Source organism: Puma concolor, chromosome A1 (genome assembly GCF_028749965.1).
Source record: "Puma concolor isolate L17-30 chromosome A1, mPumCon1.1.hap2, whole genome shotgun sequence".
Classification (NCBI taxonomy): domain Eukaryota; kingdom Metazoa; phylum Chordata; class Mammalia; order Carnivora; family Felidae; genus Puma; species Puma concolor.
In genome coordinates this window covers 7,380,545-7,407,158 of record NC_141667.1, presented here as the reverse complement: position 1 = coordinate 7,407,158, position 26,614 = coordinate 7,380,545, and the positions used below count along the sequence as shown (strand labels likewise).

At 43.5% G+C, this 26,614-nt stretch overlaps 1 protein-coding gene across 9 annotated transcripts in view; it reads left to right on the top strand.

The window, feature by feature from the left end:
* SEMA5A (semaphorin 5A) overlaps positions 1–26,614 on the top strand; it is a 482,459-nt gene that overhangs the window by 131,268 nt on the left and 324,577 nt on the right. For 3 of the 9 annotated variants that reach the window (XM_086675888.1, XM_086675911.1, XM_086675919.1), the window contains exon 3: positions 722–791. The exons of 4 other annotated variants lie outside the window; for them this stretch is intronic. The gene's annotated coding sequence lies outside the window, so the exon portion shown is untranslated. Of the gene's footprint in view, positions 1–113; positions 133–721; positions 792–907; positions 1,034–26,614 lie in introns of those variants that run through there. 2 more of the 9 variants (XM_086675924.1, XM_086675934.1) reach the window with 2 other exon arrangements.

Below are 26,614 nucleotides of genomic sequence, written 5' to 3'. Positions count from 1 at the left end.
ACCACCTCTCTTCCCCGTCTGCCGTGGGACAACCCCGAGTGAAGACGGCAGTCTGGGAACCAAGAAACAGACCCTCACCAGACACCAAATGTGTTCACACCTTTGGTCTTGGACTTCCTAGCCTCCAGAACTGTGAGAATAAATGTTTGTTGTTTAAGCACCCCCCCCCCCCCACAGTCAATGATAACTTATGACATAAGCCTGAGCCAAGATAGGAGAACTTCAATAAATTTAAAAATGAGATTATCAATCAGAATGGTTAGTAGGCACAGGATGTGTGGATCCCAGGATCGGTGGTGATTAAGAAATAGTGTAAGAGTGAAGGAAGATGCCTCAAGAGGGAGGAATGCAGTTATGTAGTCAGGTGAACTGAACCTTCACTGGTCATCCTTACTCCCCTTACGTTTGAAAGGTACAAGAAGCGAGGGTCCATTGCTATTTTGCAAATTACAGGTAGTGCTGAAGAATAACCAGAATCAGTGGAGAACAATGTACAAAATGGGATCCCACTTAAGACTTGAATCAATACAGATTTATGTGCGAAATTAAAAAAAAAAAGTTTTAACAAAGCAGATGATGTGCATAAGTGGAAGTGGGAAATACGTTCTGCATACACAATCCAGTAGGATAGCATATTTAATTAGAAGTCGTATGATGTTAAGAATGCGCTCTTTGAAAAACTTGTCTGTGAATTGTGTCCAACTGTTTTTATTTATTCTAGTGTGACTTCTTACGGGTAAAGAATAAAAGCAGCAGCATCTTAAAATAATACAGCGGAGAGTTGAAATGCGGTATGTAAATTGCCTCCCTTATATTTCACGTGGCAGAAGAAAGAGTGAATCTGTACAGTATTTACAAAGTAATTAGGAAGTTGTGCAATGACTATACCAGGCTTCCTGTTTTAGGAGCTAAGAAAAGTTTCAGTGGTAAGCGGCTTACCGTTTAGTGCGCTCTCAGTATTTGTGGACTCAGGAGAGCAGATGTCACCTGTGGATGATAAAGGACATTTCCTATTGCATAGCAGGAATTTCCAGTAAGTGGCGGGACTTTGATTGGAATCTCGAGAGGGGGCCGATGATTACATCCGGCAATGGTCTTAGCCATTCTTTTCCTCTTTACAATGCATAAGCTATTTAATTGCATCTTAAAAAAAAAAAATCCGTCTAAAGCGGAGTTTCTCATTCTCAGCACTACTGACGTTTTGGGTTGGATAGTTTCTTTCTTTTTAGCGGGATGGGTGGGGGGGCTTTCCTGTGTGTTACAGGATGTTTATCAGGATCCCCAATCTCTACTCGCTAGATGTCAGTAGTGTCCCCCAGTTGTGACAGCCAAAATTGTCTCCAGACGTTGCTAAATGTTCCCAGGCAGAGGGAATAACATCGCCGTTGATTTTGAACTATTGGTCGAAACACACTCTACTAAATTAGAAACAGGACAAATACAAGTCTCGAAAACACTGTATGTACTTGTGTTAGCACGTATCTGTGAACGCCAGGCCTTGGACTTGATGCAGTGCTATTTCCATGTTGCCTTTGACAGGATTCCTGACCTCATGCCAGTAGCTTCCATCCAGGGAGATAGCCCTGAGTGGAGGCTGGCAAGCAGGATGCCACAGTGGCGTTTGCTCTCTCTTGCGTGGAGGCTGCTGGAGGCTCGCCTCCACCTGGATCTAAGTGCTGGGAAGTGTGGGGCCTGCCTTTGATGAGTAATGACTTTGAGGTTTATCCTGTAGTTAGCAGTAATCAGAAAAGGGTTGGAGTGGATGGCCACGGCTGCCATCTCTGTCTTCCCTGACCCCCTGTATTTCCAATTCAAGCTTTTACCCCTCATTTATGTGCTCCTGGATTTTATTTTTATTTTTTAAATGTTTATTTATTTTGAGAGAGAGAGAGAGAGAGAGAGAGCATGCAGGTGGGGTAGGACCAGAGAGAGAGAGAAGAAGAGAGAATCCCAAGCAGACTCTGTGCCATCAGTGAACAGCCCACTGCGGGGCTCAAACTCATGAACTGTGAGATCCCGACTGGAGCCAAAATCAAGAGTTGGAGACTCAACCGACCAAACCATCCAGGTGCTCCATATGTGCTCCTGGATTTTAGGGTGAAAGACTGGGACAAATAAAATCCAATCCCCCAACTACAGGCAAGAGAAGAGCTTTGAGAATTGATTTACGATATGATGACCCTCGGCCATCATTACATCTGTCTCCCTAATTTTTACTGGTAGCTCTCCCAAACAACACAAGGATTAGAGTAAAATGTACGCTTGGAAGGACAAAGTGAGAATCTTTATGGTGTTATCCCTGAAACCCACATTGATTAAAAAAAAATTTTTTTTTAACATTTATTTATTTTTGAGAGACAGAGTGAGACAGAGTGGGAGTGGGGGAGGGGTAGAGAGAGAAGGAGGCACAGAATCCGAAGCAGGCTCCAGGCTCCGAGCTGTCAGCACAGAGCCTGACGTGGGGCTTGGACCCATGAACTGTGAGATCATGATCTGAACCAAAGTCGGACACTCCACCGATGGAGCCACCCAGGCGCCCCAACCCACATTGTTTATTGAGCTGAGTGAGCATACCTTAGAGTTGCCCTTGAAAGAATGCAATTAAAAAATCATTATTATTATTATTATTATTATTACTATAATTTTGCTACTGTACTTTCTCAGCTGTGATCCAAAGAAGACAGTTGCCTAGCGGGGGAAGATTTCACAGTGTATATCTCTGAACTAACTTGGAGATCTGATCCCAGCTCTAGCACTGAAGAATGTAATGTGTATTTGAGAAACTCCCTGAAATAGAGCGAGGCCATAAACCAGTGAGTGAATTAGAACGATGCAGACAGTAGTCGTTTTGATTCGATAGGTGCTCTGCAGGGCTTCTAATGCATATATTTTCCATTTTACTTAAAGGGAAATTCCACCCAATTTGCTTAGACCAACCATCTGGAAGTCCTTTTTATTCCCTTTTGACACCTTGCCAACTGGAAGAAAAAAAGAGGACAAAAGTATTATAAAAATGCTGAATTTAATGCAATTAATGTTAACGAGATGCTATTTTTTTCATCTTCCAACACATGCATTGCATTAAATTAAGCTCTTCTAGGTTTATTATTACTTTTTTGATCCTTATTTGTTTTTTGTGTGTGTCACAAAGTGTGTGGATTCCTTTCCTTCCATCGTTTGACATCCCTGAAGCCGTAAGGTGTCTGTGTTCAGTGACCATTGTCGCTGGATTATGTAGCACTCCCATCTAATAAGTGAGGAACCCTAGACACTGAGAAATCCAGTTCTTATGGTTGGTACAGCTTCCTCTGTACTTTTCAAAGGCTTTTGTTATTCAGTAATGAAATCCTGTGTAAAGAAGGCATTTTCTGAAAGCTGCTTCTTAAAAGTAGTCACTTACGGGAAGCACTTATTGGATAAATCAAGTGGTGGTTGATTTATCATTTGAAAAATACAAGTCACAGATTCATTTGGGTCCGATGTCTACCTGCTTAAAGGTCCATCCTGTCTTGTGATCAGCTCTCCTCTGTTTTTATCAAGTGGACTGAGCTTTGGGTGGTAAAGAGTTACCCAAGATTGAGACCCATCTATGAAGCAGTGTCATATTTATCGAACAGCCACCTGTGAAGTGGTGTACTATTTAGAGTAGTCTTTCTTTGTGTCAGGCACTGTACTAGGTGGTTTTTGAATCTTGTGTTGGTCATGATGGAGACCCTGCAAGGTTTTAGTCCCATTTAATAGATAAAATTGAGAAACAGAAGTCATGTAACTTTCCCAAGGTACAATCACAAAGCTGGGATTAATTTCAGGATCTGCTAACTCAAAACCCCTCCCCGATTTATAGAAAAATTCTTCTCTTTGTTGTGAATGATTACCTGTGGCTGGTGTGTGTATATATATATAGTGTATATATATATATATATATATATATATATATATACACACACACACACACACACACACACACATGTATACATATACATGTATGTATACATATGCATATATGTAATGATATATATGTACACATATTTATATATTTATACATATATATATATATTTTTCTAATGAACAGATCATTGGTTTTGCTGAGGTTTTTGGATGAGTTTCTTGGTGCATTTGCGTGTAGATTTGTAGTAAAGAATGTTACCAAGGTCTTATGTTATGGTTAGTAGACGGTAAAAGCATTTATCAAGCCAATGACTTATAAACATTTGAAAATGGACATATTTCCATCTTAATATTTATGCAAGATCCATGATATTTCAAACACTGAATGGAGATCTGTGTTATAAAATCGAATCAGAGGGACATTTTAAAATTTTATGCCCATTTAGAGAGAATATATTGGGTAGGCGTCAGCAAAAGAGCTAGAGAAAAACTATTATCTTTGATGAAAGTAATTTTTTTTTTTTACTCACAGTGAATTGCTAGATCTTGAATGCAGCTGAGTAAAGTTTTCCGTATCTTATGCTTCATTTATTGTAAATGAAATTAATTTTATTTGATGATATCCCTTAAAGTCTCAAATATTATTACAGTGAAATATGATGATTATAATGATGTCTATTTATGCATGTAATATGTGTTTTCCTAAACTAATTACATAATAAATTTTCATTTCACTGTGACAAGAGAGTTGGGTATCCTTTTAGCTCTCACACAGTTAAAAAAGAAAGACAGTAGATGATAATTTTGAATCAGGTCCTACTAGATGAAAAAAAATGTTAGGGGGTGCCTGGGTGGCTCAGTCGGTTAAGGGTCTAACTCTTGGTTTTGGCTCAGGTCATGATCTCACGGTTTTGTGAGTTCGAGCCCCGGGTTGGGCCCTGTGCTGACAGTGCTGGGAGCCTGCTTGTGATTCTCTCTCTCTCTCCCTCTCTCTGTGCCCCTCCCGCATTCACGCTGTTTCTGTCTCCCAAAATGAATAAATAAACTTAAAAAAATTTATTTACAAAAAAGAAAAAAGTTAGGAAACGTTCTCTCCTTTTTTCAGATGAGTTTTACTTTAGAGATTTTACATCCTTATTTCAGTACGCATCGTGCTTGCATGCGGGGAAATTCATTTAAAGAAAGATTGATAAACTGTGTTAATGCTAGACTGTTGGGGAAACTGAGTACAGGAATGTTTCAGAAACATAGTTGTGTCATTTGACTTTTATTGAGCATGTGAAGCTTCTGTCCACATAGAACAAAAACGTCGTGGAATGGTTATCTGCTATCATTTCCCTTCCCAGGTCACTACGTAAACTGAACAGGCTGACAATACGTAGCAATTTAGTTTCTCCAGTGTATACGGTGATTTTGTGAATTCATGTTGCCCTCTGTTCTAACTTCCCTTTTCTGTCCCCTTCAGCCACACACTGTAACATGTCTTGTCACTCTTTCCAGTTCTTAATGCTTTAAGGCTTATGCTTCTTTCATTATGAAGTCCCACTGAAGGTTTTTCACCAATAGATCAACATGTACCAGCCCGTTTGTATGAGTCCTAGCTCCACTCTGCCCACGACTATAGGCATGCCATTTAAATCTTGGATATTCTTTGCCTGAACCTCCCAAGTCCTGTCTGAGGTTTCAGAAGCCAGTTGAACTCCTTCTTCCTCTTAAGCCAACTTCCTTATGTCTGGTTAGTCCCATCTAGGTCTAGTGTATACTTTCACACTTGCTTTTGTAGATTCATAGATGATATATGTTTGACTAATGCCCTTTCTCTTTCTCCAGAGTACTCCCCTGATGGTTTGGGAAGAGCTTTGCCCATTCTTCTGTCTCTGGATAATTTATTTCCCGTTATCCTGGGGACATGCCCATCATTCCCAAAGTCCCCTTCACGCTGACTCCCAGGAACCCAGTACTAAGTGCCTGACCTTGTGGTGGCTGGCTGGGAGTGCAGATTCTGTTTTGCCTCCTGCCACCAATCATTCTACACACATTTTATGTGGTGGGTTGCACGGAATGGTGGACGTTGTTGGTGAAACACCAGAGATTGCTGATGGATGGATGTATACATGCTGTGTTTCGGTCACGATGTTTTTGAATACAAGAAAATAATAACGAGGAGGACTGTTCGGTGTAGAAAACAATGGTAAAGCGATGGAGGGATTACAATAAAAGCAGTGCATAGTGGTTTTTTTTTTTTATATGACATTCTTGGTATAAAGTGTAAAGAATACTACTAGTCAGTCAAGGTAGCTATTCCAAAGGTGAGTCATTTAAATATAGAGTAATCTGGGAAGTGGTAGACTGCATTTTCTTTTCATATAATGAATTCTGTGGGGCTTAATTAGAACAAGCAGAGGGGATGGGTAAAGGAAAGGGCACCTGGAATCCAGGACAGGATGGATTTTTAAAAAAAATTCTTTTTAACATTTATTCATATTTGAGAGGGAGAGAGACAGAGCATCAGCGGGGGAGGGGCAGAGAGGGAGGGAGACACAGAATCCGAAGCAGCCTCCAGACTCCGAGCTGTCAGCACAGGGCCCGACGTGGGGCTCGAACTCACGGACTGTGAGATCGTGACCTGAGCCGAAGTCGGAGGCTCAACCGACTGAGCCACCCGGGCGCCCCCAGGACAGGATTGATTTTCTGCCCATCGTTTACTGGGACAAGCCCCTTTCTTCTTGCAGGAGATGGAGTCTTTCATTTTACAGAACGCCTTATGTGGGTTTAGCTAAGATCTTCTATTTCATTCTAAGAGAAAGCTCTAGTACCGATTGTCACAGTATTATTTGGCCTCAATTAACCTCTGCTTATCCTCCTCTAAGTTATAATATTTTCTAATCACAATCACATATTTAACGTCAGGTTTTTCTGTTGGGTGGGCAGAAGATTAATTTTATTTCTCCCTTCTTCTGTTCCTTCCTTGTGGGTAATTCATCAGCACAGTTTAATTCTTTGGGCTGGGGATAAGCTTTCCTTCTAGCAGTGGGGGAAGGTGTGGCGACATGACTTGACTGTCAGTCCGTGGGTCGCATAAGAGAAGTGCCCCAGGCCTGTTCTAGCTGGAAATGATACACGTGTGACTCAGGTGCGCTTTTATCGGTGTGCCGCTGGGGACGCACTGTTGTTTCCACCTGATGTTGCTTGGATGTGGGCTGGAGGCGCATCCCTCCCGAAGTGGCTGAACTCAGAGGACACCCACAGAATAGATAAGGCACAGAGTCCACGTCCACAACAAAGACTCGTCTTTCATTTGTCTGCTGTAGCCCAAGGCTAAGTGACGTCTCCAATTAAGAAGATTTATGAAACTCCGGAGCCCCGCAAGATAATCAGCAGCATAACAGGGAACACGTGAGAGACATGCCGTGTTATTCCTTCTTTTCTGTTGTGCAGCTGTCTGACCCGGTTTCTCTGGCCTGGACTGGAGCAAGCAGCTTAGTATGCACGAAGGCTGAGAATAATGTTTGGAGTGGTGCTGTAAGCTATTTTATTTATGGTTACACAGTGTACTTAGTTTTTTACATTATCACAGGATGAAATGAGAAATGCCTCTATGAAGAAAACAAAAGTCCAGGTGGAAATTGTCATTTGCTATAATTCAGGAATAAATATAGTGGGTAGGTACAGAACGCTCTGTTGTGGAAATGTAGGCAGCTTGTATGTGTTTCTTCTTTACTTGTAGCCTGTTTTGTTTCCTTATTCATAATCTTTCAAAAGAATAGCCTGGATGCTTTGCAAAATTGAAGACCAATGAAATGGAAATCCCAATCCCGGGGAGATTGACGGCTGACTTCTCAGGGAAATCAGACATTAAAACAACGCTAGGAAAATGGAACAAAACGCTCTGAAAAAGTGAATAAAGAAAAGTCCTGTCTCTTTGGAGCTCACGTCATGTCAAATAAAATGTATTAGTTATACTTAACGATATTTTAAATAAGGTATTAGTGTCTCTCTGGCTTTCCTTATTATTATTATTATTTTACTTAATGATAGACTTACAACATCGTGTGATTTCTCTTGTCCTCTTATAGATGTAGGTGCTTATCTGTTATTTACACAATTTTCAATTTAATAAAAACAAATGAAAGATACTGGAAAATACAACTTCTAGCATTAGCTTTTAATTAATGGCTGCTAAAAAATTCTCATGATAAAACAAAAGCCGGAAGAGCTTTTTCTTATTGAATTATTATTTTCATAGGGAGATTCATAAAATTTTTTATGAGGATTACATGATGCCTGGATATAGGAAAGAAAAAAAAAACCCTAAGTAAAGGCTACAGTGTCCTACTTTATCTCAATATGAAATCAGGGAGCGGGGGGGGGGGGCGGGGGTCTTACTCCTATGTTGAAACCAGTTTTTCCTTGAGTTTGTCTCTCCCTGGAGACTTGGGCTCAAGCAGCTACACGAACTGTCAGCAGAAGCCATCTGGTAATGACCCAGCCGCCCCCTGTCCTGTCTTCCCTGGCACTTTCCCCACGTGGCCAGGTGCATTTAGTAATTTCTCAACACCTCTTCGGGGAGGGAAGTGCACTTTTCCACAGGGAGAAACTTAGTCATGGAAAGGCTTATGATGTGAAGATCTGCAGGTCAGCCCATAAATCACTTCCGGAGCTGCTGCTGAAGAGTCTCTGTGTCTCTGCGCGCAGGTAAAGGTCCCTTCCCAGCTGTGGGCCTAGAAGGAGGGTCCGGGTGCATGCACAGGCCACAGCTGGACTGCTGGACAGCTGGACAGAGGGACGTGGGGGTTTCCTTCTTGCCGGGCCATGAACTCAGATCATCAGTGTTTTCGTTACGCTGTTCTGTCCTTTGCCATTTGGGCCAGTAACTTGGCTGCCCAGGTTTGCCCGAAAAGGGCTTTGAGAGCCGCAGATCTGCAGCCCAGATCCCAGATTCCACACTAAGGATGCAAGTTGAGAGGCAGGCACGTCTCGGTGAATGATTAGCATTTGGCTTTCCTGGGGAATTAGTTTCCTGTGTTTGCAGCCACGTTTCTAAACTGGTAGGCATTAAACCGCACTTTCGTGTAGCATGCTTATTTGGTGATTAGCCAGGTGTCGAGGTCTAACTGAAGAGTGGCTGGTTTGGTATGGAGACTCTTGAATCCTGGTTTCGGCTCTGGGGGGTCTGGGGCAGACCACTTTTCCTCCTGGGGCCTCAGCTTTTAAGTCTGTGAAAAGAGAAGGTGGACGTAAGATGGGCGGGGTTGATGGGGCGCCTCGGGGGGCTCAGTCGGTGGAGCATCCGACTTCGGCTCAGGTCATGAGCTCACAGTTCGTGGGTTCGAGCCCCGCGTCGGGCTCCGGGCTGACAGCTCGGAGCCCGCAGCCTGCTTCGGATTCTGTGTCTCCTTCTCTCTCTGCCCCTCCCCCGCTCACGCTTTGTCTCACTCTGTTTCCCAAAAATAAATAAATGTAAAAAAAAAAAAAAAAATGGGTGGTGTTCAAAACAGTGTTTAAGATGGCCCTGGGTTTTCCCAAGAGTTCTCTGAGAGAGAAGGGGGGGCTGGAATCAAGGCTTTTGAAAACCGTGGTCTGTTGTTAGAAAAAGACTGAAAATCTGCAGCCGGATGTTCCTGGAGCTCTGTTTGACTCTGATATTTGTTTAAAAAAATGCAACTTAAAGGTAAAATTTGCCTTGGAACCGTTTTCAGTGTAGAGCAGCTGCAGAGTAGAAGGGTTCAAAGACCCAGAGACCTGGCTGCCCGGGTCGAGTCTCCGCTCTGCCACTTACGTGATGCTGGGTACTTGGGCACGTTTCTTCACGTCCCTGTGCCTCAGTTTCCTTATCTGTGAAAAGAGGACAATAACTTTGGGTAATAATGGTTGTCGGTGTAGGTTTATTGATTGTAACAAACATGCCACTCTGGTGGGGAAGTTGATGACGGGGAGATTATACATTTGTGTGTGGGCAGATGGCATTGTAGGAAATTTCTGTACCTTCCCCTCGATTTTGACGAAAACACGAAGCTGCTTTGAAAATAAAGTCTATTAGTACAAAAAAAAAACCCAGGATAATAATAGTAACTGTTTCACTGGGTTGTTATAAAGGCAAGATAGTTCATAATCGTAAAATATTTAGAACACCCACTTGACACCTATTAAGCATATTTAAAAGACTTAAGTACTAAGTGGATGCTCATCCATTGGAAAACTTGTTTTGCAACATGCAGCAATCTCTACAATTTGGAAGCAATTTCAGTATTCGTTTTCTTCACGTCCAATGTGTTTCCAGCTTGTCTCAATAAGACGGTAACCCAAACATTTGTGTACAGTGGGTGTTTCAGGCCAAGAGAACAATTTGAGCAAATTTGAGAAATGTAGACGTTCTAGAAGTGGAAAATTCCAGCGTAGGGAGGAATTGGGTGCTGAGAAAGTTGTCCGAGCAGGGGTTAGATTATGCTGGAGCCCAGTGCAGGGTTGGGGGGATCCCCTCATCCCTGTGGGATTGAGACTTCCAGTTAATGGTGGTGATGATGGTGGAGGAGGTGGTTGATGGTGGAGATGGTGGTGATGGCGGGCAGGACAGGAGACTCTCCCTTCTCCCCTTGTTGAATTTTGTGCTGGAGGTTCCTTACCCGGAGCTCAAGGGTATCTGATAGACTGCTTTGCTGATTGATAAGAGGCGGCTCAGTTCATTCTTGGAATTGAGCGAAAGGAATCCACGTAGCAGCAAGGCGGGAAGAGGAGCGGGAGGCAGGCAGGGACTGAAGAAGCCTTCTTTCCCTCTGTCCCTCGTGGCTGTCTCCCGTGAAGATCAGACAGCCTCGCCCGCGGGTGCATACCTGGCGTGGCAGTCCATCATCCTCTCCAGGCAGAACAAAAGCCGCCGATCGCTAGGGGATCGAAGTATACTTGCATGAGACATTTGGGGTTCCTGTTCAGGTCTTTGGAGGTTCTGCCTACAAACGCTGGCAGTGCTCGTTTCATTTACCAAACCGTGCTGTCCTTGCTACTGCGGTAACGGCGGCACCCCTAATCTGGTGTCCACGATGTACGTCATTCGTAAAACCCACATTTCATTGTGGTGAAGTTGCGTGTGGTGGTGATTCGGGATACGGTTTTGACGGGTACGTGTAGCACTTTCTATCTGTAGGATCGTATTTTTAAATTTTTTTTTTAATGTTTTTACTTATTTTTGAGAGAGACCAAGTGCGAGCAGGGGAGGGGCGGAGAGAGAGGGAGACACAGAAGCCGAAGCGGGCTCTGGGCTCCGAGCCGTCGGCACAGAGCCCGACGCGGGGCTCGAACTCACGGACCGCGAGATCGTGACCTGAGCCGAAGTCGGACGCTTAACCGACTGAGCCCCCGGGGGCCCCAGCCTGTAGGATCATATTGACTTAGTAAGTGGACAAGAGCACTGAAGTATGGAAGAAGAAATCAGACATTCCCTTTTTACACACAGTCCTTCTGTTATGTCGTATCTCAATATTTCTTTGACAGGTAACTTTGTATGTAGCAGTCATTCTCAATATGAGGGAGGGTGACCTGCTCCCCCCTTCCCCCACCCCAGGACATTTGTTGATATCTAGAGGCATTTTCATGGGGGCGCCTGGGTGGCTCAGTCAGTTAAGTGCCTGACTCTTGATTTCAGCTCAGGTCGTGATTTCACGGTTCGTGGGATCGAGCCCTGCATTGGGCTCTGCGCTGACAGGGTGGAGCCTGCTTGGGATTCTAACGTCTCTCTCTGTGCCTCACCCGCTTGAACTCTCTCTGTCTCAAAATAAATAAATAAACTGAAAAAACATCTAGAGACATTTCATTGGCAAACCTATTGTCTTGTGTTCCCGGGATCTCCTAAGTAGAGGTAAGCAGTACTGCTCGGACCCTCTGGTGCTCAGACAGCTCCCAGAACAACAGATCACTTGTTCGTCACTTGGATGAATGGACGTCCCAACGCCAGTAATGGTGAGAGTGAGGAACTCTGGGTGTACGGTGTTTGTTCCATGAGAACCTTTGTCGAATATACGCTCCTCATTCTGGAATCTTCCTTTCCGTTTCCCGAGTTCCATGACCACACCGTCGAACATTGACTCAAAGACCTGTTTGAAATCCGCGCACTACAAGAAACCTACTTGCGTCGGGGGAATTCCTTTTTGCATCTTTTCTGTGCATTCTCCTGATGCAAATATTTCCGGTTTAACCCTCAAGACATCCTGTGTTTCTCAACATGGTATTTTTATTACTTCTTACACAGCAACTTCTATGTATGTTTCTTCTCCCTAAATTTGGCTTTAAGCTCCTTAATGCTGTGTGAAATTGCTTTGAATTATGTTAAAAATGTAGTTTAGTGCTATCCACGCTTGACACATCCAGTAAATACTGAACGTTCAAATTTGATCGTTGATGCATTTGTATAAATCAAACATTATTTTCTTGATATTCATCATTCCTTTCACTGAAGGGAAAAGGCAGTGTTTCCTCTTTTATTTTCCTAAAGCAGAAACATATTTAAATCTCACTGGTTTTGAATACTGACCTCAAAACAGTTTGTTTCTTGTCTGAGAAACTATTTCTAGCTTTTTATTTTTCTAAGCTTATTGTATTTTTTTTTAACGTCTTATTTTATATTTGAGAGAGAGAGAGAGAGAGACAGAGAGTGAGCAGGGGAAGGGCAGAGAGAGAGGGAGACGCAGAATCCGAAGCAGGCTCCGGGCTCCCAGCTGTCGGCACAGAGCCCGACGTGGGGCTTGAACCCACGAACTGTGAGATCATGACCTGAGCTCAAATAGGACACTTAACCAACTGAGCCACCCAGGCACCCCTTAATGCTATTATAAATAGATATTTACGACTTTGGTAAACTTAATGGTGCCTGAACAACTGCCGTTAGGAAAATATTTCCATTTGGACAAATTTTGCCATCAGGCATGTGGGGCCCTTGGAGACAGGTAATTTGGTGGTGTCATTTGAAACGTGTTCTGTTTATTTGATGTCTGTCCATCAGGTTGTCCCGTGTCCATGTCTTTGACTAGGTAAGGCAGGAGACGTGTGTTAGCATCATTATGGGGAATTGAAACCCAGAGTTCTTTTTTTTTTTTTTTTTGGTAGGTAAAGACAAGTCCCAGCTCTTCACCATTTTTTGGTCATTTCTCTGGCCGGCCTTTCATGGGAGTTCAGGACATACAGGTGGTGCTGTGCCGATGGCAGCTGAGTTGGTGTCCTTTCTTCTGGGACACGTGCCTTTCGTGTGGTCCGTTCAGCGATAGGAGTCACAGGGATATGGGAGGGAACCTAGCGCAGTTGAAGGCCCCCCTTTACAATGCCGCGCAAACGACCTCATGAATATTGGCCGTCTGCTGTGCACTGGGCGCCTGGATGACCTTCTGCAGGTATCCGCTCTTTCTCTCCTTGAAATCACCCAGCAAGGGGTGGGGGGGGGTGGCGAATATCCTAATTTCACCCACGGAGAAACGGCACCTCACCGAGCTCAAGTAATTTGGCCAAAGTTTTCATTTCCACAGTGGCCTGAGGTCTCCCCAGCTCCCATCTCTCTGCCGGCGTCCCCCTGGCTTTTATTAGAAGTCCTCCGGTTCAGTGTGGGCGAATGAAGGTGACCCAGGCCCGTCAGGATCACTCTCCTGGGCCTTCTGAAAACTTGACTTTAGCTATTCCTTAAAACTGAGAAACGTGCTGCCTTAAGTTTGGCAGGCTCTGAATTAGAATTCGTGGCTACTGGATGGCAGGGGAGACTTTCATGAGAGCATGTAGGGAGGGTCCCCAACTGTGGGATTCCTGTGGAATTTTGGAACCCCCCGGGAGGGGGGTAGGTGGGGTGGGCCCATTTTTCAGTGAAATTATTTCTGTGTTACTCGGATTCTCAGAAGGGACAGAAATACTGTAACAAGCAGGGTGTTTTGAACACCCTGTTTTGCTTCCTGACATGTGCAAACACAGTCTCAGGGGACGTTTCCAGAGTTGGCTGTTTGGGCCTGTTGTTTTATGGCGGGAGAAAATACTGAATATCTTGCTTAACATTCTGTAACTCTGAAGTTGCTTTCAAACCGTGTGGTTTCTCATTAAACTGGGCGAGAACACGCTCAGAGAGCTGGGTATCTTATCTTCACCCTTTCTTTGGGCAACTGGAGAAGCTGTTTTGGAATCTAGCACCTGTTCACAAAGAAAGAGACAGCAAAACAGCTCATTGCTTGTTGGCTTACGGTCACAATTCCAGGATGCGCCTTTATGACTTAACCTCTGGCGGTTGTCTGAGACAGTCCACCTGGAAAGATCCTCGTGTTTGTTCATTCATTCCTGGCTACTTCCTCTGACCTCAAGAACTGGCTATCAGAGGTTGGTCAAATCAGGATTTCTTACCCAACAAGGGGAAATTATTTGTCTTCAGACTATGTGTCACTGGGACACTGGAATGATCCTTCTGATCGTCCCTCATTGCGAATATATTTCAAAGTAATTTGATAAAATATGAATGTAGTGTTATAGCCTTAGAGACTTGGAGCTGGTAGCATGTCTTATAAATGGTTTAGACTTGGCCTAAAGATTTATTGCTGAGATTAGAAAGCTATGGGGGTCCCTGTGTGGCTCAGTTTGGTTAAGCGTCTGACTCTTGGTTTTGGCTCAGGTCACGATCTGAATGGTTTGTGAGACTGAGCCTGGTTTGGGCTCTGCGCTGACAGTTCAGAGCCTGCTTGGGATTCTGTCTCTCTCTCCCTTTCTCTTTGCATCTCTCCCACCGTGCAGACTCCTCTCTCTCTCTCTTTCCCAAAATAAATAAACATTAAAAAAAGTTATGGCACGCAAGCAGTAATTTGAGTCTTGTTTTTCTCCTTCCATATTTATATAAATACAGATAAACAGACACACGCACACACACAGACACACGCACATACACACACCATAGTGGAGACTCTGTGTTGAAACCACTTGGCTCTAGGACTTTGATTAGAAACAAATCATTACTGTGTTCTTCTTAACCTCATGACAGACAGGCTAATAAAAGCATGCATCACCAGTGTTTGGGGAAATAGACAGTTGTGGTTTCACAGATGGGGAAACTAACATAGGAATCACACGGATGTCTTCTAAAAACGATTCCCAGTAGGACACTGAGCCTGGCTTAGAACTTGGATACAGACACCATGGAGTTTTATAACCATCCCTTTGCTGTGCTTCTGACCAGATCCAGTGGCAGAAGAGGAGAACTATGTGTATACAGTTTCTGTTTCTCTTTTCTCTTGTTCTCTTTTTTTATTTTATTAAGTTGTTTGTGTCCAAGGCTTAAACCTGTGAACACTGACAAGGAATACTCGGCAAATAAGATGGGCCCATTTTTCAACAGAGTGTGAGATGGCTTAAAATTAAAGGTTCCAATTTTCATTACAATGTGACAGCAGGTATGTGTTAATCATTGCATGCTAGTCAGTGAGATGATGCACGTAAGGATTCAATATTCTAAAATTCACAGCAACCCACGGGGAAAGTGCAATTAATATCTTGGTTTTGTAATGAGGCAGCTGAGCTGTAGAGCAGTCCAGTAACTTTCCAGAAGTCACCCAGCCAGCAGGGGCTGATGCGGAGACTTAAATTCAGAAAGCCTGACGGAGGAGCTGGATTTCTTCACCCCCTCCTGCATCTCCTCTTTAGTCCTCAAACATTGGCTGGGTCTTCGTAATGTTTAAGATCTACGCTCTATATTGTGATGAAAAGGTGTGCCAGTAAGAGTGTCTCTGCCCATGGGTTTGCGTGGTGTTGAGGGAAGGAAGTGCATAAGTAATTATATCACTTTGTGAATGGAATGCTGAAGGGTATAGACCATGAGTTTTGAGTACAAGGTTGAAGGAAGAGTTAGTTCTCATGAGGGATGAGAATGGGTAAATAACAAAGCTTTTGTAGATACATTTGAGGTGGACCTTCACAGGATACGAGGGAGATGGAAAGTTGTGCTTTGGAGAAGGCATTCTGAGCATAAAGAGCAAAAGGGTGTATAGATGCCAAAATGCCAAATCATGCCTGAGATTGTGTTGCATCTTGCAGGCCATGCTCAGGGACTGTCCACAGGATCGAGTTCAGAGGGTCCAGACAGAAGCAGTTAAGCCATGTTGAAGATAGATGGAAAAAAGAGAGAACAGAGCGAGGGATATTCAACTAGGACACGGGTCGGGGCAGGGAGAGAAAGACATTCGACAGGTACCATTTTGTGGCCTCTTAATACATGCCTGTGTTGGGGACATTAAAAGAGTGAGCTTATGTGGTCCTCATAAGGACCTCACAAGGACAGGTAGATGGTACTACTATTTTTAGGTGAGGAAAGAGAGTTGGCAAAGGTTAGTATACTTCTCCAGAGTCACCGAGCTAGAAAATAGGACAGAATTCAAACTCGCCTTTGTCTGACTCCGGAAATCTCTCCAAGGACCTGTGGAACGACCCCCTTTTTGCGTGGTGGAATTGGAGATAAAGTCATATTGTCTCTTCTGAAATTGGGGGTGAGGTTGAGGCGTGCCACTTCTAGAAAGCCTAGAGAGAAATGTTGATGGAGGGGATTAGCTGTCAGTGGTTTTTGGCTCCGTGGTTATATGTTTGCAGTAGAACTAACTAGTCCTTGGCCATGTGCAAAATCACCTCATTTATTAATTGAATGAATATGTGAGTGTTTTGGGGGTCCTCCTGTATGGGTTAGGGCAGAGGACCCTGAGGGACCCCTGACGTCGGGTCATTACACAGGTGGTGTGCAACAGAGGGTTCATCAGGAGGTGGACCTGTGACCTCTGGGAGAGCTCTGAGATTCCAGAAATAATCGAGGGTGGACATGGTGGAAAACATTCACTTTGGCTGACGTATGGCACTGGATCCTGGGTCTTGAATGGAACTTAGTGCTTTGCACAAACAAACAAACAAACAAACAAACATATCAGAGCATTTGTCATTTATATGTAATTGAAGCGCTGTGTCCAAGCATTTGGGCACAGCTTTGATGGATTATCATCCATCCACCTCTTGCCCACTGGCTCCTCCATCTTGTTCTATTGGAGAACGACCAATACTGGAAAGACTTTCCTTTAGCTCTCTGATTTAATTGCCTTGTCGCTGGAAAAACACCAGGAAGGAATGGAAATTTCTACCCAATATGTTTAAATGAAGAAGCAGGTGCAGAGTCCCTAGGGACTGTTGAAGGGTTGATGCACGGAGTGTAAGTTGGAGATGACATTGAGCTCTTGGGCTTGGGGAGACCTCCACCAATTCTTAAGTGAATGTGAGTTTTAAAATTATTTTAAATGAAAAAAAAAATGTTTATTTATTTATTTGGAGAGAGAGAGACTGCGAGTGGGGAAGGGGCAGAGAGACAGCGAGAGAGAGAGAATCCCAAGAAGGCTCCGTGTTGTTGGCGTAGAGCCCGACGCAGAGCTCGAACCCATGAACCACGAGATCATGACCTGAGCCTAAACCAAGAGTTGGATACTTAACTGACTGAGCCATTGAGGTGCCCCCTAATTTTTTAAATTTTAAATTATTAGGTAGATTATAGATACTTTAGACTCTGAGGCAATTTATAATGACAACTCATATAAATTATATAGTAATTAATCGTTATAAGTAGTGTAAGATATTTAAAGTTATTATGGAATCAGATACTTCATGAATATATATGTGGCAACAAGCTATGTGGGTAACTAGTCCATTTAAAACAGAAATTGCTTTAGACTCATTTCTGGGTTTTCTATTTTGTTCTATTGATCCATGTGTCTAATTTTGGCCAGAACCATACTGTTTTGCTTGCTACATCTTTGTAATATAACTTGAAGTCTTGAATTGTGGTGCCCCCAGTTTTGTTTTTCTTTTACAAAATTGCTTTGGGTTATTTGGGACTTTTTTGTGACTCCATACAAATTTTAGGATTGTTTTTTCTAGTTCTGTCACACATGCTGTTGGTATTTTGATAGGGATTGCATTAAACTTGTGGATTGCTTTGGGTAGTGTAGACACTTTAACAATATTTTTTTCTTCCCATCCATGAGCATAAAATATCTTTCTGTTTCTTTATATCATCTTCAATTTCTTTCATCCGTGTTTTATCGCTTTCAGAGTACAGGTGTTTGACCTCTTCGGTGAAGTTTATTCTTAGGTACATTATTACTTTTGGTGCAATTGGAAATGGGATTGTTTTCTTAATTTCTCTTTCTGCTGCTTCATTATTAGCGTATAAAGATGCAACAGATTTCTATATGTTGATTTTGCATCCTGAGACTTTACTGAATTCATTTATCAGCTCTGGTAGTTTTTAAATGAGTCTTTTGGGTTTCCTGTGTATAGTGAAAGTTTTACTTCTTCCTTACCAACCTGGATGCCTTTTATTTCATTTTGTTGTCTGGCTTGTGTGGCTCAGACTTCCGCTGCCACTCTTCCAGTGGTGAGAGTGGACATCCCTGTGGTGTTCCTGACCGTAGGAGAAAAGCAGAGGAAAAGCTCTCAATTTTCCCCCATTATGTATGATGTTTGCTGTGTGTTTTTCATATAAGGCCTTTGTTATGCTGATGTAAGTTCCCTCTAAACCTAGTTTGTTGAGGGTTTTTATCATGAGTGCATGTTGTACTTTGTCAGATGCTTTTTCTGCCATCTATTACCATGACCTTTCTCTTATTGATGTGATATATCACATTGATCTATTTGTGAATATTGAAACACCCTAGTGTCCTGGGAATAAATCCCACTTGATCGTGTTGACTGGATAAAGAAAATGTGGTATATATGTACAATGGAATATTATTCAGCCATAAAGAATGAAATCTTGCCATTTGCAATAACATGGATGGAGCTAGAGAGTAGAATAGTAAGCAAAATAAATCAGTCAGAGAAAGACAATTACCATATGATTTCACTCACATATGGAATTTAAAAAATAAAACAAGAGGAAAAAAAAAGAGAGAGAGAGAGACAAACCAAGAAACAGACTCTTTTCAGAGAACACACTAATGGTTACCAGAGGGGAGGTGAGGGGAGGGGTGGGTGACATAGGTGATGGGGATGAAGGAGGGCACATGTGATGAGCACTGAGTGATGGATGAGTTGTTGAATCACTATATCGTACACCTGAAACTAACATAAGACTGTATGTTAAGTACCCTGGAATTAAAATACAAACTTAATCCAAAATTAGCTTTGCGCTCTGCCATTGAATAAGAACGTCAGTTTCACATTGGTTTCTTGATGGCCCTTTTACTTTTTACGTATACCCGTAGCTCATCCACACCTGCTCCTTCATCCATATCAGGCCAATGGGAACCTGTCCAATGAAAACCTTGGTATATGAAGAGCTCTCTCCTCACCGGCTCCCCCAGTCGCTGCTATCACCAAATGCCCCTGCTGACACCCTTTTTCCTTGAAAAGATCCACCCAAGTCCCCTTTCGGAATGGGCTGCATTCCAACTTCGTTCTTGACCTCTGGCTTCTGCTGCTGGAACGATCATCCCAAGAACCTGGTAGCCTGAGTTGGGATTTGGAATTAGCTTTTTATAGCAGCTTTACTTGATATATAATTCACATACAATAAAATTCACCCTTTTAAGGTTTACTGCGCTTTTCACATATTCTCAGAGTTGTGTAGCCGCCACCATCTAATTTTAGAATATTTTCATCACCCCCCAAATAAAACCCCTACCTGTCAGCAAACCTCCCCATCCCTTCTCTCCTTAACCCCCACGCAACCACTGATCTAGATTCCGTCTCTATGGATTTGTCTCTTGGAAACATTTCGTACCAATGCAGTTGCATGATATGTGGCCTTTGGTGGCTGGTTTCTTTCCCTCAGCCTCATGTTTTCAGGGTTCATCCATGTTGTGACATGTGACAGTACTTTGTTCCTTTCTCTAGCTCAATAATATTACGTTGTAGGGTATAGCACACTTCTTTATTCATTCACCACTTGTTAATTGATGGGCATTTGGATCGTTTCGGATTTTTTTGACCATCACGAATAGTGTTGTTATTACCATTTGTGTACAAGGTTTTACGTGGACATCTATTTTTATTTTTCTTCGGTTTATACCTAGGACTGGAACTGCTGTGTCACTGGAATTTTTACAGAGAGACGAATCTTTAGTAGCAGCATACATTTGAAATGTAGCTTACACTTTATGAAGTTTAAAACTGTGGTGCTTTCTGGGGCGCCTGGGTGGCTCAGTCAATTAAGCGTCCGTCTTCGGCTCAGGTCGTGATCTCACAGTCCGTGAGTTCGAGCCCCACGTCGGGCTCTGTGCTGACGGCTCAGAGCCTGGAGCCTGCTTCAGATTCTGTGTCTCCTTCTCTCTCTGCCCCTCCCCTCCTCTCTTTCTCTCTCTCAAAAATAAACATTAAAAAAATGTAGGGCTTTCTCTGTTGGTGTTGGTATAATATAGTTGCAAAATTGTCAGTCAACCTAAAGCACTGGGGACATGGGATTGCACAGTGGTTTTTGAGTCAAACCCAAGTGAATTCAAGTTCTGGCAGTGATTTCTAGACTGACAGTAACTGTGGGGTAGAAGGTTAAGTTCTCTGAATCATCATTTCTTGTCTGGATTGAACCCACGTCTGTGATTCTCAAGCTGTCATAGTTTTTCAAAAGGTTTTCATGTCACTGCATGCAAAAATGGTAACATTTGTGTGAGTAATTTGGTAAACTGGGGAGACTTCGAACCTGGAGGCTAAGGGGTTGGTCTCTGGCACACCTGAGTTGGAGTTCTTTGGTATTCTAGGCCATGCTGGATTCTGCTCTACCGTGACTCTCACCTGTGAGGAAACAGTTTCCTCAATGTGTCTGCACTCTGGCCTCTTTCCATAACCTCTCCTGTTCTGGTCTGTGAGAATCACCATTAACGACCAGAGAAAAATGTCAGACGATAAACTAAGCTTTGGAAGGGTCATGAGCTCATCGTGTTTTATGTTGACTATGGCATGTAGAGGAAACTCATGAGATTAATGAAGAGTCTGGAGATGTCACTTCTGCACACCTTAGCTCTGAGTTCCACTTAGAAAGTTATAGGGGTGCCTGGGTGGCTCAGCCAGCTAAGTGTCCGTCTTTGGCTCAGGTCATGATCTCACGGTCTGTGAGTTCGAGCCCCGCGTCAGTCTCTGTGCTGTCAGCTCAGAGCCTGGAACCTGCTTCAGGTTCTGTGTCTCCCTCTCTCTCTGCTCCTCCCCCGCCCGCTCGTGCTGTCTCTCTCTCAAAAATATATAAACATTAAAAAAAATTAAAAATAAAAAGAAAGTTATGGATGACCCCCACCGACACCCATCATTTGATCTGGCCTTTGATGTCGTATTTTTTTCTAAGTTTCGGAGCATCATTTTGTTTTTCTTGATTTGTTTGATTCTGTGCTTGCTTTGGTCAAAGCGTCTTCAGTCAGTGTGTAGCTTAGGTGAAAAATTGAAATTTAAATTCTGGTTTCCTGTTGTGAGTGAAGTCATTGGCTATGTGGAGTCAGCTCTAGAGAAGCTGGGCATAGCATCTTGTTCTATTTGATTTTTCTCTGGGGATTATAGCACTGATCAGCTCTCCCCTTAGAATAGGACCACCCGTATCCTACAGGGTGTTCCTGAACCTGAGGGCCCCCGAGCTCTGATCAGATAAAAGAATTCTGGGCCTTTTAAAAGTAATTAGAGGCTGTCTTTGACCCCATCTCTCCTGTTCTTGCTGGTGTTTTCAAGCATGACTATGTGTAACAAGAGTGTCAAGACTGGTCTTAATAGGTAGAGAGCTTCTTCTGCCCCGGGGGGATGGAAATGAATCAGCGAAGGGGCTCACATCCTCAATTCCTCTTGACTCTTCTCTGTAGCATTTTCTTAGCAAATAATACGTATAATTTTCTTCTGATGATAATAATCACACGTTCCCCTTTGCAGCAAACTTGCAAAAACAATCCCCCAAAGTATTAAACAATTACGCAAAGCTGCATACCTCGGAACGTTCTAACGATTGGGTGTATTTTCTTCCAGATGCTGATCGTAACAATGAAGATCCACATTGTCATATCTCATAATTATTGAGCACTGACTGTGGGCCTGACATTGTTCAAAGTGTTTCACATCAATGAGAACAGTACATCTTCACAAACCTTATGAGAAAGGCACAAAGGTTATGCCCACCTGAAGATGGAAATAGAGGACACACAGCCAGCAAGAGGCAGAGTTGGGATTTGTGTCCAATGTACAGTCAGACACGGAGACCAGGCTTTTAGTGTCTATATGTTTCTGTTTCACTCCGAGAGTATGTTTGTGTGTGTGTGCAAGCATGTGAGCATGCATTGTGGGTGCACCCTTCTTCCGTGTGTGTGTGTGTGTGTGTGCATTTATTTACATGCCATACCTGAGTTGATTTTTCTGCCAATATACTTAATATTATACCTTGAATATTTCTCATGGCCTTAAATTTTCTCTTAAAAATAATACCCTGTCTGGGGCACCTGAGTGGCTCCGTCAGTGAAGCGTCCGACTTTGGCTCAGGTCAGTCTCAGGGTTTATGGGTTCGAGCCCCGCATCGGGTTCTTTGCTGACAGCTCGGAGCCTGGAGCTTGCTTGGGATTCTGTGTCTCCTTCTTTCTCTCTCAAAAATGAATAAAGAAAATTTTAAAAAATAATATCCTGTCTTCCTGATGTAGTTAATTTGTATAGAACCATTTCCTTCTCTCTAAGCTTCCAAATCATGATTGTAACACATAACACTCAGACTAGGAGGAACATATTTCAATGTAAATCTTCATTGACATAAAAGATGAATTCCTTTGGAGAATGTCTGGTAAAGCGTATGAATGCTTTTTTTAAAGAGAAAAGTTTTTTTTAACGTGTATTTATTTTTGAAAGACAGGGACAGAGCACGAGTGGGGAAGGAGCAGAGAGAGAGGGAGACACAGAATCCGAAGCAGGCTCCAGGCTCTGAGCTGTCAGCACAGAGCTCGACACGGGACTCGAACTCACGAACCGTGGGTGCTTAACCGACTGAGCCACCCAGGCGCCCGTGTATGAATACTTTTAGGCCCCTTAAAATTTCCCACCAACTGCCTCCTGCTTGTGTTTTAAAAATGGCAGTCAGGGGGCGCCTGGGTGGCGCAGTCGGTTAAGCGTCCGACTTCAGCCAGGTCACGATCTCACGGTCCGTGAGTTCGAGCCCCGCGTCAGGCTCTGGGCTGATGGCTCGGAGCCTGGAGCCTGTTTCCGATTCTGTGTCTCCCTCTCTCTCTGCCCCTCTCCCTTTCATGCTCTGTCTCTGTCTGTCCCATAAATAAATAAAAACGTTGAAAAAAAAAATTAAAAAAAAAAAAAATGGCAGTCAAAGCAACCCTGGATTCTACCAGGTAGGAACCAACTCTTTTCAGACTTCTCAAGTAAGCAGCTTTGTTCCACAACTTGCCAATTCGTCGTGATCTGTGAGATTAGTTACCAACCTAGGTAGATCTGTCCGTGCTCCCCGGCGACAAGGTTTCTTCAGACCGGGAGTTCTGTGCCCCGGAACGTCTGATTTTCCAGAATGAAGTGTTTTTGCATAAAAGCACAGCCCTGCCACCTGCAGCCTCCTTTCCGCCGCTAACGAGCTGCTCTTTGTGGGGCTGTGGTCATAACCGGAGAGAACCGCAGGAATTTTCCGGGACAGTGAGATTAAGCATCGGATTTGCCTCCCACCTGGGATGTTAGAGAAAGCACTTCACTTCCCTCTACGCGCTCGACCGGAAACACGATCCATCGCTTATCGACAAAACAAACACGCGTGTTAACTGTGCTCTGATGAATTGCCAGGGGCGTGTTATTCACCAGGCTAAAGTGGCAGCTTGGAGGCTGGAGGCCAGGCTGGCCGTGTGGGGTCGGCGAGCATTGGTCAGGGCCCGCGTTCCCGAGCGCTTCTCTGCAGTGTGAGCGGAGAGCTTGGCATAATACGGTTTATCGGTGGAAGGCTGATAAAACCAATTTCATTTCCTTAGGCAGGGGTGAATTTGGTTTTTTCCCCGGGCGAGAGGAATCTCAAAAGGGGAGGAGTGGGCGGTCCGAGTCTTAGAAATGTCTGTTACTGACTCACGGTTCATGCCTGCGTGCCTGGCTCTTCCTCACTGGGCTTGAGATGACACTGGGAGTTTCCTGGCTGCGTGGAGAATACTTCTGGGAAGTTTCTACCTTCTAACCCTCCTTCCTTTAAACCCGCCCTGCCCCTGCCCTGCAGCTACCCTTCTCCCCGTGGTGTCCTCCCCCTGCATCCAGCCAGTCAGAATCCAAGGGTGCACCTCAGGGCTCCAGTCTCGTGAGTCAATCCATAAAGCTAATCTCACCTTGCTCATTTATTTTAAACCTGGATATTTTTGACTTTAAATTATATAAAATAAGTAAATAAGTAAATAAATTAAAAAAAAATAAATAAATGCTTGTTGGGTTTTCAAGCTACGTATAAAATACCTCCACTGTTTCGGAACGACTGCTGGTTTCTTTGTCCCTGCAAACATGTAAATAGAAATCATGCGATTTTATTTATTGTACATTTTATTTTCTTTCATTATTATTTTATTCTATTTTACTTTTTAAAGTTTTTATCTTAAACTCGTTTTAGTAATCTCTCTACTCAACGTGGGGCTCAAACTCATGACCCCGAGAGCCACAGTCACCTGCTCTTCTGACTGAGCCCACTCTTCTGCTTTTATAAGACTTAAAGAACGTTCATCTTTTTTTTTTAATTAAGTTTTAATTTTTTAAATATAGAGAGAGCATGAGCAGGGGAGAGGGCAGCGGGAGAGAGAGAGAGAGAGAATCTCCACCCTGAGCTTGGCCTCTGGGATCATGACCTGAGCCGAAATCAAGAGTCCGATACTCCACTGACCAAGCCACCCAGGCCCCAATTTTTCTTTTTCTTTTTTTTAATAGTTCTTATTTGTTCATATTTATTAAGACTTTTTTAGTCTTTTTTAGTGTTTCCTAATAGCTAGGGACAACTCTACATCATTTCAAATTAACTCATGTAATCTTAAGCCATGGTTTTTATCTCCATGTTACAGATGATGGAACTTGAGGCTCACGTTGGAGCTAGTTGGGACCCAGGCGCTCTGGGTTTGTGCCAAGCTCTCCGCAATGTGCCTCCCTACACGGGTGCGTAGGGCAGGGATGGGGTATGTTAGGCAGAGGAGCACTGCAGGAAGAGTCCTTAACCTTTTGCAGGGCAGAAGCCGGCAGTCAGACCTCCTGCAGTCCTGTCCAACCCCCCTCCCTGTTGGGGAGGGATTTGCCAAACTGATGCAGTCTGATGGTCCTTTTTCTGGACTCACACTTCCAAATTGTTCCTTTTGTGTTTTCCTGAACATCTATCCACCATCGCCTGGCTTTTGATATTTTGAAATACAGGAATTCAAAACAATTAGGGATTATTTTTCAACCATGGAGACCTTTCCTGTCACGTCCCGAAGGACCTTTCCATATTTCAGGCTAATGAACTGAAGAATAAAATAACCATATGTTCCCAGCATGTCTGAATTTCATAGTGTCACATTATGTGCTAATCATTCGATGCTTTTGTGGCAGCGGATTCAGGGTCTTTATTGACTTGTGATTGTGAAATCTCCCCTAATAGGCTGATTTCCTGCCGGTGAACTTGTAGTTTTCTGCAGAAATTCTCCTGAAACTTGCTGTAAGCGCCATTCAGTGGCACTGGCAGAGAGTAGGTGGGTCTAAACAACGTCTTCCATCACTTGGACAAAGACTGTCTTAGTCTTTGTACCTAGTACCTAGTACCTCTTTTTACCTCTAGTCTTTGTACCTCTAGTACCTAGTCAGTCAGTCAGTAATATTCTATGTCATACTCTCTTCTAGGCCCTGGGGACATCAGATGAGCAAGACTAAGGCTTGGCTCAAGGCTTATATCCTTGTGGGTTAAATAGGCCATAAGCAAATATGTCAGTGGAGTGATTTCAAGTAGTTTTAGATGACATGGAGAGACAAATCCCAGAATCTGGTAGAGAGTAAGACACAGATGCTCTAGCTGGCCTGGTGGGGGACTCCTTTCTGAGTGGGTGACATCTGAGTGAGAAGGAGGCAGTTGGGAAGGACCTAGAGAAAGGGCCTCGGGGCTCACATGCCAGCGGATGTTGTCTGAAAGGCCATGAGCTTGGTGCGTAAAAGGAGGTCGTGCGTGTGAGTGTGTGTGTGTGTGTTTGTGTACACGTGTGTGGCCTGAGCACGGGGCACAGGAGTGTGAGGAAGGTGCTGGAGTGGGGGGGAGTGGGTGGGGCCGGCCATAAATGGCTGCTTTTTGGTTCGTGTCCAGGGTGTGCGTTTTCGAGAGGTTGTGAAGGGAGGTATTTCAGGGCTGTAAACGGAAAAAATACCTAATCGGATTAACTCTTTCCTTTTTATGTAGTTTTATGGCAGCTACATACTTTCCTTTAAGAATACATAAATATTTTATTATAGTTATTATTTCCAGCTTTTTTGAGGTCTAATGACAGAAATTGTATATTTTTGTGATGTTCAATGTGATGTTTAGATATATGTACATATTGTGAAGTGATTGTCACAATCAAGCTAAGTGACACATCCATCACCTTACATAGCTACCTTAGTGTGTGTGTGTGTGTGTGTGTGTGTGTGTGTGTGTGTGTGTGGTGAGGACATTTAAGATCTATTCTCCTAGCAAATTTCAAGTATACAATACAGTATTATTAACACAGCCACCATTTGTACATGAGATCTCCCAGTGCATTCATTTTGCCTAACTGAAACTTTG